The sequence below is a fragment of the Mustela erminea genome, chromosome 8, assembly GCF_009829155.1.
Source record: "Mustela erminea isolate mMusErm1 chromosome 8, mMusErm1.Pri, whole genome shotgun sequence".
Lineage (NCBI taxonomy): Eukaryota > Metazoa > Chordata > Mammalia > Carnivora > Mustelidae > Mustela > Mustela erminea.
The window spans coordinates 56657880-56672748 of NC_045621.1; the positions used below are offsets into that span (position 1 = coordinate 56657880).

Sequence of the window (14869 nt, forward strand, 5' to 3'; positions counted from 1 at the left end):
TGTAATATACTTTTTTTTTGTTGGTCTTGCATTTTGTTTTTACTTTTTCACATCAGACAATGATTAAATAGCTCTGGTTTTAGATACTATAGATACTCAACTCATCTTCATTAGTGGAGAAGGAGATGTTTGTGAACTGCTATGAAGATGAAAAGTGCTGTAGGAGTGTTATTGGTATTCTAAAGTGGTTAAATTAATGGAACATTTGACCCAAATTTTAGAGGCTCAGCCCCAAAGAAGCAGTAAAGTGGTGTAATAAAGGGAGACTGGGCTAAGGGAGATATAAACCGAATTTATAATCTTGTATTGTGGGTATGCTTGCAAAAGCCAAACAATAAAGGTAGGGCGTGGGAAAGAGTGGAGGGTGTTTTTCTCCCTGAGAAATTGTTCTCAAATTCAATAACTCATTTCCCATTGGAGAAGAAAAAACTATCATCTTATTCCTCGGTGGTGAATCTCACATTTAAACTGATTCTCCTTACCTGTCTTACCCTCCCTCTGTTCCCCTTCAGTCTCTCCATGAAACATGAATGGGATAACTTTAGGTTGATTAAGACATTCCAATTCACTATTCTAGTCCTTTCCATTTGGCAAAGCTATCTAACCATATAAATTGAACTGAGCTGGGAAAGCCTCCATCCTTTAGCTCTCTGGTCAAATACCTGAAAGTAGACAAATGAAATCTATTTGTGGCTTCAGGGTAGGAGAGAACTGTAGCTGGGCCTTCAGAGCCTCTGGACAATCATTTTACTTGAGTCTGTCTAGTTATTTTCCCATCCTGCAATAATCCTTTCACATCCTTACTTCTTAAGCTTGTGCCTTACCCACCTTCCTTCTCTGCCCTTTTTTCCTTCTTCATGCAGAAAAGTGATGCTATAAGGGTAGATTCCATGGAATGGTATATATTGATATATACTGTATATGCATTTTATATGGTCTTTCTTTATTCAGCTTCAAAAACTCTGAGCTGGATATTAGCATCTACAGTTTGCTAATGCAGAAATTGAGGCACAGACGTTTAGTAACTTGTCTAAGGCCACGTGGGGAGGGTTTGATACAGAACTTGAAAACAGATTTAGCTGAATCTACCATGAGACAATGTCAAGAAACACAGTAGACAGGCATACAATGAATAGTTGTTGAATGATTGAATCTTCCCCTCTAATTATGTTCTCCTTTTCCAAGGACCTCCCTCTCATTCCCCTGGTCACATTTCTTTTCTGTGTGTGCCCACAGCATTTTCTTAAAGATCTATGATCCCATTTTTACCTTTTCTGACAGTTACTTACATTATAAAAAGATATGGAAATCTCCAAAGAGTGCCCAGAAATGAGAAATGAGAATAAGTGTTTTCCCATTCATGTGGTGGTTCATTTCAGAACTCTGCAAAGCCTTAAACTGGACCCACCTATCTATCTGATGGCTGGAGAGGCTTCTCCTTGCTATGTGGAGTCACTTTCAAGAAAAACAGATTTGATTTGCTCTCCCAGGATCCCAATTTCCCTGTCATTGGCAGAAGATTTCTATTGACTTGGGACAATTGGGGTAGATGCTCTAGAGTTACCCCATATGAGTGAAACACACCTTTTCTGCAGTAGCATCTAGATCTAGAAACAAAACTTTGGTCACAAAGCCTGAGTAATAGATAGATGCAAAATAGTGATCTCAAAGTGTTTCCCCTTCTTTTTACAGACAACTATGCAACTGTAATATAACTTGGAAAAGATGTTTGAATGTCTTAACAAGAATGGACATACTTTTTTTCCCTCTCCGCTACAGCCTCCATTTATATCGAATCTTTAAGTACAAACTACATCTTAGTTTCTAATGCATTCGCATCCCTAAATAAGAAAGGCCCCATTTCCCCCTTTAATTAGTGCTGCTAGTTAGTATAGATAAAAATTCATTTTCCTATTTTACCTGAAGAGTTACTTCTTTTAAAATACCAAGTGCCACAGTCTCTTTGCTATTGCTCTTTTAGTAAAATAGCAGGAAACTATGTCTTCAAAAAAATATCCCAGACATGAAGCTATGAAGAACCCCCTAATGAATCAGTGAATCTAGGCACTGATCATTAGTGGCTGCTAACCTTGCAAAAAGGGAGAAAAGTGAACATTACGTGCCTTCAGATAGAAGACACAGCTACTTATGAAATGGTTTTCTAAAAGAAAAGAAAAAAAATCTGAATTATATAATGCCTCTGATTATAACTTTTTAAAAATAAAAATGTCAATTTTATGGAAAATGAAGAAGATATTAAATAACATACAGGGATTAAATCAAAAAGTCCAGACTGTAGGGAACTGCAGGACAAATTACCCATTTGCACAGTGAATAAAATTTTTTAAAAATGGCAGGGGATAAGGAAGAAAGAAACATAGAGATTAAAATAGACTTTAAGAGATCTATCAACCGGGGGAGGAGTCAAGATGGCGGAGAAGTAGCAGGCTGAGACTGCTTCAGCTAGCTGGAGATCAGCTAGATAGCTTATCTAAAGATTGCAAACACCTGAAAATCCATCGGCAGATCGAAGAGAAGAACAGCAGCAATTCTGGAAACAGAAAAACAACCACTTTCTGAAAGGTAGGACCGGCGGAGAAGTGAATCCAAAGCGACGGGAAGATAGACCCTGGGGGGAGGGGCCGGCTCCCGGCAAGCGGCGGAGCAACGGAGCACAAAATCAGGACTTTTAAAAGTCTGTTCCGCTGAGGGACATCGCTCCAGAGGCTAAACCGGGGCGAAGCCCACGCGGGTTCAGCATGGCCTCAGGTCCCGCAGGGTCACAGAAGGATCAGGGGTGTCTGAGTGTCGCAGACCTTGCGGGTATTGGAACGGGAAAGCCGGCTACAGAGACAGAGCCGACAGTAAGCTCACAGCTCGGTGTTACCTTGAACTGGTCGCAGGCTCGGAGAGCTCGGAGCGCGGCCGGAGGTCAGGCAGACGGGAGTAACTGGGTGCTGTTTTCTGAGGGCGCACTGAGGAGTGCGGCCCTGGGCTCTCGGCTCCTCCGGGCCGGAGACCAGGAGGCCGCCATTTGTATTCCCGTCCTCCGGAACTCTACGGAAAGCGCTCAGGGAACAAAAGCTCCTGAAAGCAACCCGAGCGGATTACTCACCCCGGCCCCGGGTAAGGGCGGTGTAATTCCGCCTGGGGCAAAGACACTTGAGAATCACTACAACAGGCCCCTCCCCCAGAAGATCAACAAGAAATCCAGCCGAGACCAAGTTCACCTACCAGGAGTGCGGTTTCAATACCAAGGAGAGCAGCAGAATTCCAGAGGAGGAGAAAGCCAAGCACGGAACTCATGGCTTTTTCCCTATGATTTTTTTTTAGTCTTGCAGTTAATTTAATTTTTTTCTTTTTCATTTTTTGTTTTTTTTTTTTTCTCGCCTTCGGGTAAAATTTTTTTTTTTTTAACTGTTACCTTTTTCTTTTTTAACGATTTTTTACTAGTTTATCTAATATATATATTTTTTCTTTTTTACATTTTTCTTAGGTGTTTTCCTTTTTTTTTTTATTCTTTTCTTTTCTTTTTTCTTTTTTTTTTTTTCTTTCTTCCTTTTTGAACCTCTTTTTATCCCCTTTCTCCCCCCTCACGATTTTGGATCTCTTCTAATTTGGTTAAAGCATTTTTTCCTGGGGTTGTTGCCACCCTTTTAGTATTTTACTTGCCCCTTCATATACTCTTATCTGGACAAAATGACAAGACGGAAAAATTCAACACAAAAAAAAGAACAAGAGGCAGTACCGAAGGCTAGGGACCTAATCAATACAGACATTGGTAATATGTCAGATCTAGAGTTCAGAATGACAATTCTCAAGGTTCTAGCCGGGCTCGAAAAAGGCATGGAAGATATTAGAGAAACCCTCTCGAGAGATATAAAAGCCCTTTCTGGAGAAATAAAAGAACTAAAATCTAACCAAGTTGAAATAAAAAAAGCTATTAATGAAGTGCAATCAAAAATGGAGGCTCTCACTGCTAGGATAAATGAGGCAGAAGAAAGAATTAGTGATATAGAAGACCAAATGACAGAGAATAAAGAAGCTGAGCAAAAGAGGGACAAACAGCTACTGGACCACGAGGGGAAAATTCGAGAGATAAGTGACAGCATAAGACAAAACAACATTAGAATAATTGGGATTCCAGAAGAAGAAGAAAGAGAGAGGGGAGCAGAAGGTATACTGGAGAGAATTATTGGGGAGAATTTCCCCAATATGGCAAAGGGAACGAGCATCAAAATTCAGGAGGTTCAGAGAACGCCCCTCAAAATCAATAGGAATAGGCCCACACCCCGTCACCTAATAGTAAAATTTACAAGTCTCAGTGACAAAGAGAAAATCCTGAAAGCAGCCCGGGAAAAGAAGTCTGTAACATACAATGGTAAAAATATTAGATTGGCAGCTGACTTATCCACAGAGACCTGGCAGGCCAGAAAGAGCTGGCATGATATTTTCAGAGCACTAAATGAGAAAAACATGCAGCCAAGAATACTATATCCAGCTAGGCTATCATTGAAAATAGAAGGAGAGATTAAAAGCTTCCAGGACAAACAAAAACTGAAAGAATTTGCAAATACCAAACCAGCTCTACAGGAAATATTGAAAGGGGTCCTCTAAGCAAAGAGAGAGCCTACAAGTGGTAGATCAGAAAGGAACAGAGACCATATACAGTAACAGTCAACTTACAGGCAATACAATGGCACTAAATTCATATCTCTCAATAGTTACCCTGAATGTTAATGGGCTAAATGCCCCTGTCAAAAGACACAGGGTATCAGAATGGATAAAAAAACAAAACCCATCTATATGTTGCCTCCAAGAAACTCATTTTAAGCCCGAAGACACCTCCAGATTTAAAGTGAGGGGGTGGAAAAGAATTTACCATGCTAATGGACATCAGAAGAAAGCAGGAGTGGCAATCCTTATATCAGATCAATTAGATTTTAAGCCAAAGACTATAATAAGAGATGAGGAAGGACACTATATCATACTCAAAGGGTCTGTCCAAAAGAAGATTTAACAATTTTAAATATCTATGCCCCCAACGTGGGAGCAGCCAACTATATAAACCAATTAATAACAAAATCAAAGAAACACATCAACAATAATACAATAATAGTAGGGGACTTTAACACTCCCCTCACTGAAATGGACAGATCATCCAAGCAAAAGATCAGCAAGGAAATAAAGGCCTTAAAAGACACACTGGACCAGATGGACATCACAGATATATTCAGAATATTTCATCCCAAAGCAACAGAATACACATTCTTCTCTAGTGCACATGGAACATTCTCCAGAATAGATCACATCCTCGGTCCTAAATCAGGACTCAACCGGTATCAAAAGATTGGGATCATTCCCTGCATATTTTCAGACCACAATGCTCTAAAGCTAGAACTCAACCACAAAAGGAAGTTTGGAAAGAACCCAAATACATGGAGACTAAACAGCATCCTTCTAAAGAATGAATGGGTCAACCGGGAAATTAAAGAAGAATTGAAAAAAATCATGGAAACAAATGATAATGAAAATACAACGGTTCAAAATCTGTGGGACACAACAAAGGTAGTCCTGAGAGGAAAATATATAGCGGTACAAGCCTTTCTCAAGAAACAAGAAAGGTCTCAGGTACACAACCTAACCCCGCACCTAAAGGAGCTGGAGAAAGAACAAGAAAGAAACCCTAAGCCCAGCAGGAGAAGAGAAATCATAAAGATCAGAGCAGAAATCAATGAAATAGAAACCAAAAAAACAATAGAACAAATCAACGAAACTAGGAGCTGGTTCTTTGAAAGAATTAATAAAATTGATAAACCCCTGGCCCGACTTATCAAAAAGAAAAGAGAAAGGACCCAAATAAATAAAATCATGAATGAAAGAGGAGAGATCACAACTAACACCAAAGAAATACAAACTATTATAAGAACATGCTATGAGCAACTCTACGCCAATAAATTTGACAATCTGGAAGAAATGGATGCATTCCTAGAAACATATAAACTACCACAACTGAACCAGGAAGAAATAGAAAGCCTGAACAGACCATAACCAGTAAGGAGATTGAAACAGTCATTAAAAATCTCCAAACAAACAAAAGCCCAGGGCCAGACGGCTTCCCAGGGGAATTCTACCAAACATTTAAAGAAGAACTAATTCCTATTCTCCTGAAACTGTTCCAAAAAATAGAAATGGAAGGAAAACTTCCAAACTCATTTTATGAGGCCAGCATCACCTTGATCCTAAAACCAGACAAGGATCCCACCAAAAAAGAGAGCTATAGACCGATATCCTTGATGAACACAGATGCGAAAATACTCAACAAAATACTAGCCAATAGGATTCAACAGTACATTAAAAAGATTATTCACCACGACCAAGTGGGATTTATTCCAGGGCTGCAAGGTTGGTTCAACATCCGCAAATCAGTCAATGTGATACAACACATCAATAAAAGAAAGAACAAGAACCATATGATACTCTCAATAGATGCTGAAAAAGCATTTGACAAAGTACAGCATCCCTTCCTGATCAAAACTCTTCAAAGTGTAGGGATAGAGGGCACATACCTCAATATCATCAAAGCCATCTATGAAAAACCCACCGCAAATATCATTCTCAATGGAGAAAAAACTGAAAGCTTTTCCGCTAAGGTCAGGAACACGGCAGGGATGTCCATTATCACCACTGCTATTCAACATAGTACTAGAGGTCCTAGCCTCAGCAATCAGACAACAAAAGGAAATTAAAGGCATCCAAATCGGCAAAGAAGAAGTCAAATTATCACTCTTCGCAGATGATATGATACTATATGTGGAAAACCCAAAAGACTCCACTCCAAAACTGCTAGAACTTATACAGGAATTCAGTAAAGTGTCAGGATATAAAATCAATGCACAGAAATCAGTTGCATTTCTCTACACCAACAGCAAGACAGAAGAAAGAGAAATTAAGGAGTCAATCCCATTTACAATTGCACCCAAAACCATAAGATACCTAGGAATAAACCTAACCAAAGAGACACAGAATCTATACTCAGAAAACTATAAAGTACTCATAAAAGAAATTGAGGAAGACACAAAGAAATGGAAAAATGTTCCATGCTCCTGGATTGGAAGAATAAATATTGTGAAAATGTCTATGCTACCTAAAGCAATCTACACATTTAATGCAATTCCTATCAAAGTACCATCCATCTTTTTCAAAGAAATGGAACAAATAATGCTAAAATTTATATGGAACCAGAAAAGACCTCGAATAGCCAAAGGGATATTGAAAAAGAAAGCCAACGTTGGTGGCATCACAATTCCGGACTTCAAGCTCTATTACAAAGCTGTCGTCATCAAGACAGCATGGTACTGGCACAAAAACAGACACATAGATCAATGGAACAGAATAGAGAGCCCAGAAATAGACCCTCAACTCTATGGTCAACTAATCTTCGACAAAGCAGGAAAGAATGTCCAATGGCAAAAAGACAGCCTCTTCAATAAATGGTGCTGGGAAAATTGGACAGCCACATGCAGAAAAATGAAATTGGACCATTTCCTTACACCACACACAAAAATAGACTCAAAATGGATGAAGGACCTCAATGTGCGAAAGGAATCCATCAAAATCCTTGAGGAGAACACAGGCAGCAACCTCTTTGACCTCAACCGCAGCAACATCTTCCTAGGAACAACGCAAAAGGCAAGGGAAGCAAGGGCAAAAATGAACTATTGGGATTTCATCAAGATCAAAAGCTTTTGCACAGCAAAGGAAACAGTTAACAAAATCAAAAGACAACTGACAGAATGGGAGAAGATATTTGCAAATGACATATCAGATAAAGGACTAGTGTCCAGAATCTATAAAGAACTTAGCAAACTCAACACCCAAAGAACAAATAATCCAATCAAGAAATGGGCAGAGGACATGAACAGACATTTCTGCAAAGAAGACATCCAGATGGCCAACAGACACATGAAAAAGTGCTCCATATCACTCGGCATCAGGGAAATACAAATCAAAACCACAATGAGATATCACCTCACACCAGTCAGAATGGCTAAAATAAACAAGTCAGGAAATGACAGATGCTGGCGAGGATGCGGAGAAAGGGGAACCCTCCTACACTGTTGGTGGGAATGCAAGCTGGTGCAGCCACTCTGGAAAACAGCATGGAGGTTCCTCAAAATGTTGAAAATAGAACTGCCCTATGACCCAGCAATTGCACTATTGGGTATTTACCCTAAGGATACAAACGTAGTGATCCAAAGGGGCACATGCACCCGAATGTTTATAGCAGCAATGTCCACAATAGCCAAACTATGGAAAGAACCTAGATGTCCATCAACAGATGAATGGATCAAGAAGATGTGGTATATATACACAATGGAATACTATGCAGCCATCAAAAGAAATGAAATCTTGCCATTTGCGACAACATGGATGGAACTAGAGCGTATCATGCTTAGCGAAATAAGTCAAGCAGAGAAAGACAACTATCATATGATCTCCCTGATATGAGGAAGTGGTGATGCAACATGGGGGCTTAGTGGGTAGGAGAAGAATAAATGAAACAAGATGGGATTGGGAGGGAGACAAACCATAAGTGACTTTTAATCTCACAAACAAACTGAGGGTTGCTGGGGGGAGGGGGTTTGGGAGAAGGGGGTGGGATTATGGACATTGGGGAGGGTATGTGCTTTGGTGAGTGCTGTGAAGTGTGTAAACCTGGTGATTCACAGACCTGTACCCCTGGGGATAGAGTATTATGCCTCCATCAGAAAGGATGAATACCCAACTTTTGTAGCAACATGGACGGGACTGGAAGAGATTATGCTGAGTGAAATAAGTCAAGCAGAGAGAGTCAATTATCATATGGTTTCACTTATTTGTGGAGCATAACAAATAGCATGGAGGACATGGGGACTTAGAGTGGAGAAGGGAGTTGGGGGAAATTGGAAGGGGAGGTGAACCATGAGAGACTATGGACTCTGAAAAACAATCTGAGGGTTTTGAAGGGACGGGGGGTGGGAGGTTGGGGTACCAGGTGGTGGGTATTATAGAGGGCACGGATTGCATGGAGCACGGGGTGTGGTGCAAAAATAATGAATACTGTTATGCTGGAAATAAAAAAAAAATAATAAAATAATTAAAAAAAAAAAAAAAAAAAGAGATCTATCAACCAATTGCAATGTATAAATCTTTTTAGGATCCTGACTCAAACAAACTGTAAAGTCCACTTAAAGTTTATATTTATGAATATTTGTGAATGATTTAGAAATTTCAGAATTAACTAAAGATTTATGTTATGAAGGTATAGTTAATTACTGTTAGTTGTGATAATTGTCTTATATTCATGTTTTTAAAAAGAAATCTTTATCTTCTAGGGATAATACTGCAATATGTGTGGATGAAACAATATGATGTCTGGGCTTTGCTGTGACAAAATATGGGAAGTGGGTGAGGGTATACAAGAAACAAGATAGACCATGAGTTCATAATGGATGACATGGGTGATGGGCATATGGTGGGTCATTACACTATTTGGGGAACATAATACAAAGTCAAAAAAAGTGACAGAACTGCAATTCCACCATAGATGGAATATTCTGATGATATGACATAAGGACAGAGTTTTGACTAAGTTTATAAAAAACAGCAGGCTTCCTGTTCAGTGGTCAATTTATATAGTCAGTTTGGGCTGGATTAGGATTCTGACATGGGGACCAAGTTAATGGATACTTTCATGACAGGCAGGAGAAAAAAAATGTGAGTTAGAATGGTGTTTCTGCAAACTGCAATTTAAAAGAAAAAAGAAAACACAGAGGCTTTTATATTGCTATTTTCTTCAATAAAAGATTTACATTTTCATCTTATTCAGAGACAATTTACTCAATGTCAGTCAGCATGAGCAGCCAAACTGAGCATCATGATATTATTTTTGCTTCAGGGAGAACAGGAAAAGAGTAGTGCCACTCAAATAAATTATAGCAGAAACTTATGAATGACAAGGAGCTCTGCTTCAGTTCCAGATTTTAGACATCCAAATATGCCCCAAGGAAGGTAACATTAAAAACCAAGATTTTGTCTACTCAAAATGTATTAATTTATTTTGACAGGTATAGACATTACTAACAAAATTCCAAAGTATATTAGAAATGAAACCTGAGCTTTTTTTTTTCCAGTAATAGTGTGACATGGAACTTTACTAGTCTCTGCATTTTAATAATATTCATAGATTTGTGGAATTTGAGAAGGTTGTTTACTGACTGAATTATGATGTTTCTTGTTTAGAGCCATGCAAAGTCACCCTTTTCTGTACACGTTTCCTAAACCAATGCTTATACGCAAAAATATGTATTTTGTCTTAATTTCATCTTATAGGCATCTTTAAAAAGTATGGTTTTTGAAAAAATAATACACTGTATATTTTAGAGCATTTTGGATTCATAGCAAAATTGAGTGGAAAGTACAGACTTGCCTTATACCTCCTGTCCCAAATACATAAAACCTTCCTCACTATTGACATCCCATACCACAATGGTACATTTGTTAAAACTTACAGTGACACATCATTACCACCCAAAATCCATGATTTATATTAAGTTTCATTCTTGGTGTTGTACATTCTGTGGTTTGGGCAAATGTATAATCATATATATCCACCACTGTAGTACCATATAGAATAGTTTCATTGCCTCCCAAATATTCTGTGCTTCACCTATTTATCTCTACTTCCCCCTAACCCCTGAAAACCACTTTTTATTAGTAATTTTTTCACTGTCCCATAGTTTTGCCTTTTCCAGAATGTCATATGGTTGGAATCATGTAGTATGCAGACTTTTCAATTGGCCCTTTTCCCTTAGTAATGTGCATTTAAGTTTCATTAAATGTCTTTCAGTGGTTTGATATCTCATTTCTTCTTTTTTTTTTTTTTAAGTTTTTATTTATTTCAGAGAGAGAGAGAGAGTAAACATGGGTACAGGAAGGGGGAGCAGGAAAAGCAGACTTGCTACTAAACAGAGAGCCTGATGCTGGGCTCCATCCAGGGACACTGGTGATCATGACCTGAGCAGAAGGCAGACATTTAACCGACTGAACCACCCAGCAGCCAGGCCTTTTGTCCATTTTTAAATCTTGTCTTTCATTTTCTTATTGTTGAGTTTTAAGAATTCTTTGTACATTTTGGATATCAGTCCTTTATGAGTGTGGTTTTTCCAAACATTTTCTCTTAGTCTGTGTCTTATTTTCTCATTCTCTTGGCATTGTCTTTCTCATAGCAGAAGTTTTTAGTTTTAGTGAAAATTGTTTCTTTCATGGATTGTGCCTTTGGTATCTAAAAAGTCATTGCCTTACTCAAGGTCATCTAGGTTTTCTATTATGTGATCCTCTAGGAGTGTTATGCATTTGTGATTTACATTTAGGTGTATGGTTCCTATCAGTCAGTTTCTGGGCTCTCTATTCTGTTCTATTGATGTGTCTTATTTATTTATTTTTTTTCCAATACCACCCTGCCTTGATTACTCTAGCTTTATAGTAAGTCTTGAAGTCAGGTAGTGTCAGTTTTCTGACTATGTTCTTCTACATCAATAAGGAGTTTGCTATTCTGGGTCTTTGCCTTTCCATATAAACTTTAGAATCAGTTTGTTGATATCCACAAAATAAGTTGTTGGGATTTTTATTGGGATAATACTGAACCATAGTTTTGTGAAAAACTGACGTCTTGACAATATTGAGTTTTTCTATCCATGAACATGGAATATCTCTCCTTTTATTTAGTTCTTCTTTAACTTATTTCATTAAAGTTTATATTTGTCCTCATATAGATTTTGTGCCTATTCTGTTAGGTTTTATATATAAATATTTCAATTTGGGGTGGTGCTAATGTAAATGATACTATGTTTTTAATGTTAAACTCCACTTGCTCATTGCTGTTATATAAGAAAGTAATTGACTTCTATTCATTAATCTTTTCTGTTGCAATCTTGCTATAATCACTTATTAGTTCAAGGGATCTTTTATTGATTCATTCTGATTTTTTAAAAAGATTTTATTTATTTATTTGACAGAAAGAGATCACAAGTAGGCAGAGAGGCAGGCGGGGGGGGGGAGGTAGGGTCCCCGCTGAGCAGAGAGCCCAATGTGGGGCTCGATCCCAGGACCCTGGGATCATGACCTGAGCCAAAGGCAGAGGCCTTAACCCCCAGAGCCACCCAGATGCCCCTCATTCTGATTTTTTATGTAGGCAATCTTGTCATCCATGAATGAAGCTTTATTTCTTTCTAATCTGTATGCCTTTTACTTGCTTTTTTTTTTTTTTTTTTTTGTCATATTGCATTAGCTAGGACTGCTACTACACTGTTTAAAAGAAGTGCTGGGGGTGCCTGAGTGGCTCAGTTGGTTAAGGGATTGCCTTTGGTTCAGGTCATGATCCTGGAGTTCCAGGATCAAGTCCAGCATTGGGCTCCCTGGTTAGTAGGTAGTCTGCTTCTCTCTCTGACCCTCCCCCCTCGTGTGTTCCCTCTCTTTCTCTCTCAAATTCTCTCTCTCTCTCTCTCAAATAAATAAATAAATAAAAATCCTTTTAAAAAATAAAAGAAGTGTTGACAAGGAACATTCTTGCCTTGTTCCTGATGTTAGTGGGAAAGCTTTTATTTTTCACCATTAAGTATGGTATATGTGGGTTTTGTAGATGTTCTTTATAAAGTTGAATAAGTTCCCCTTTATTCCTAGTTTGCTAACAGTTATTAAAACAAACAGACATTGGATTTTGTCATATGTTTTTCTGCATCTATTGATATGATCATGTGACTTTTTAAAAATAGCCTGTTGATGTGATGGATTATACTAATTGATTTTTGGAAGTTAAATCATCCTTGTAAGATAGTATAAATCCCATTTGGTCATGATGTCTAATTCTTTTTTACATTGTTGGATTCAATTTATTAATATTTCATTGAAGATTTTTGCTACTCTGTTCATGAGAGACATTGGTCTGTAATTTTCTTTTCTTGCAATGTCTTTGTCTGATTTTGGTATTAGGTTAATGCTGGCCTCAGAAAGAGACAGTAAGTATTCCCTCTGCTCTGTCTTCTGTAAAAGACTGTAGAGAACTGGCATAATTTCTTCCTTAAATGTTTAGTAGAACTCACCAGTGAACTCACGTGGACTTTGTGTTTTCTGTTTTGGAAGATTATGAATTTTTTTTTAAAGATTTTTATTTATTTATTTGACAGACAGAGATCACAAGTAGGCAGAGAAGCAGGCAGAGAGAGAGGAGGAAGCAGGCTCCCTGCTGAGCAGAGAGCCCGATGCGGGGCTCGATCCCAGAACCCTGGGATCATGACCTGAGCTGAAGGCAGAGGCTTTAACCCACTGAGCCACCCAGGCGCCCCGAAGATTATGAATTTTTGTTTCAATTTCTTTAATTGCTATAGGCCTACTCCAATAGTTTACTTCTTCTTGTGTGAATTTTGGCTGATTATTTCTTTAAAGGAATTGGTCATTTTCATCTAGGTTATCAAATTTTTGGATATAGAGTTGTTCATAATATTCCTGTATTACCCTTTAATATCTCTGGGATCTGTAGTGCTGCTCCCTCTTTTATTTGTGATATTAGTAATTGTGTCTGTTCTCTTTTCTTAGTCTGGTTACAGGGTTATCAATTTCATCGATCTTTTCAAAGAACCAACTTTTTAAAAATTGATTTTCTTTATTGAGTGTCTGTTTTCAATTTTACTAAATTCCTGCTCTAATTTTTATTATTTATTTTCTTTGACTTACTGTGGATTTAATTTTCTCTTCTTTTTCTAATTTCCTAAGGTAGGAGCTTAAATTATTGATTTTAGATATTTTTTTCCTAATATATGTGTTCAGTGCTTTAAATTTCCCCTTAAACATTGCTTTCTCTGCATCTTGCAAATTTTGATAAGTTGTATTTTTATTTAGTTTAAAATGTTTTAAAATTCCTCTTGAGATTTTTTCTTTGACCCATGTGTTATGTAAAAATGTATTGTTTAATCTCTAAATATTTTGGAATTTTCCAACTATCTTTCTGATATTGGTTTCTAGTTTAATCTGACTGTGGCCTGAGAGAAGACATTGTATAATTTCCATTCTTTTAAATTTGTTGAGATATGTTTTATGACCAGAATATGGTCTACCTTAGTGAACATTTCATGTGATCTTGAGAAGAATGTATAATTTGCTGTTGATGGATAAGTCGTCTATAGATATCTGATACAGAGGTATTAAAATTTCTGACTGTCATAGTAGATTTATCTATTAGAAGATAGTAGCTTCTTCTATTTTTTCCTTGCAGTTCTATCAATTTTTTTTCTCATGTATTTTGACACTCTGCTGTTAAGTATATACACATAAAGGACTGTTATGTCTTTTTAGAGTAGTGACTCCTTTACCATTATATAATATCCCTTTGTTTAATCCCTGAAAACTTTCCTTATTCTGCAGTCTGCTCTGTGAAATAAATGTAGCTATTCCTGCTTTCTTTTGATTAGCATTTGCAAAGTATATCTTTGTCCATCCTTTTATCTTTTAACCCACATGTATTTTTATATGTAAAGTTGGTTTCTTGTAGTCAACATACAGTTGTGTCTTGTGTTTTGATCTGCTCTGACAATCTCTGTCTTTTAATTGGTATATTTTGTCCTTTGGCAAATTACTATTACATATTTGATATATGAAAACTATTTTGATAGTATTATAATATCCATCTTTCCTCAGGGAAGAGCCTGAGGCTCTCTGACCTTTCCTCCAGAAACAAATTTAGAGGTAACTTATTGTCTATTATTTCTTGGGGTAGCCCTGATTGAGACCCACAAGGAAAAGGGAGCAAGGTATCCAAATCAGAGCTCATGCT

At 37.6% G+C, this 14869-nt stretch overlaps 1 protein-coding gene across 1 annotated transcript in view; it reads right to left on the reverse strand.

Moving 5' to 3' along the window:
- Positions 1–14869, reverse strand: part of PLA2R1 (phospholipase A2 receptor 1) — a 119256-nt gene that overhangs the window by 46068 nt on the left and 58319 nt on the right. The gene's annotated exons all lie outside the window — the stretch shown is intronic.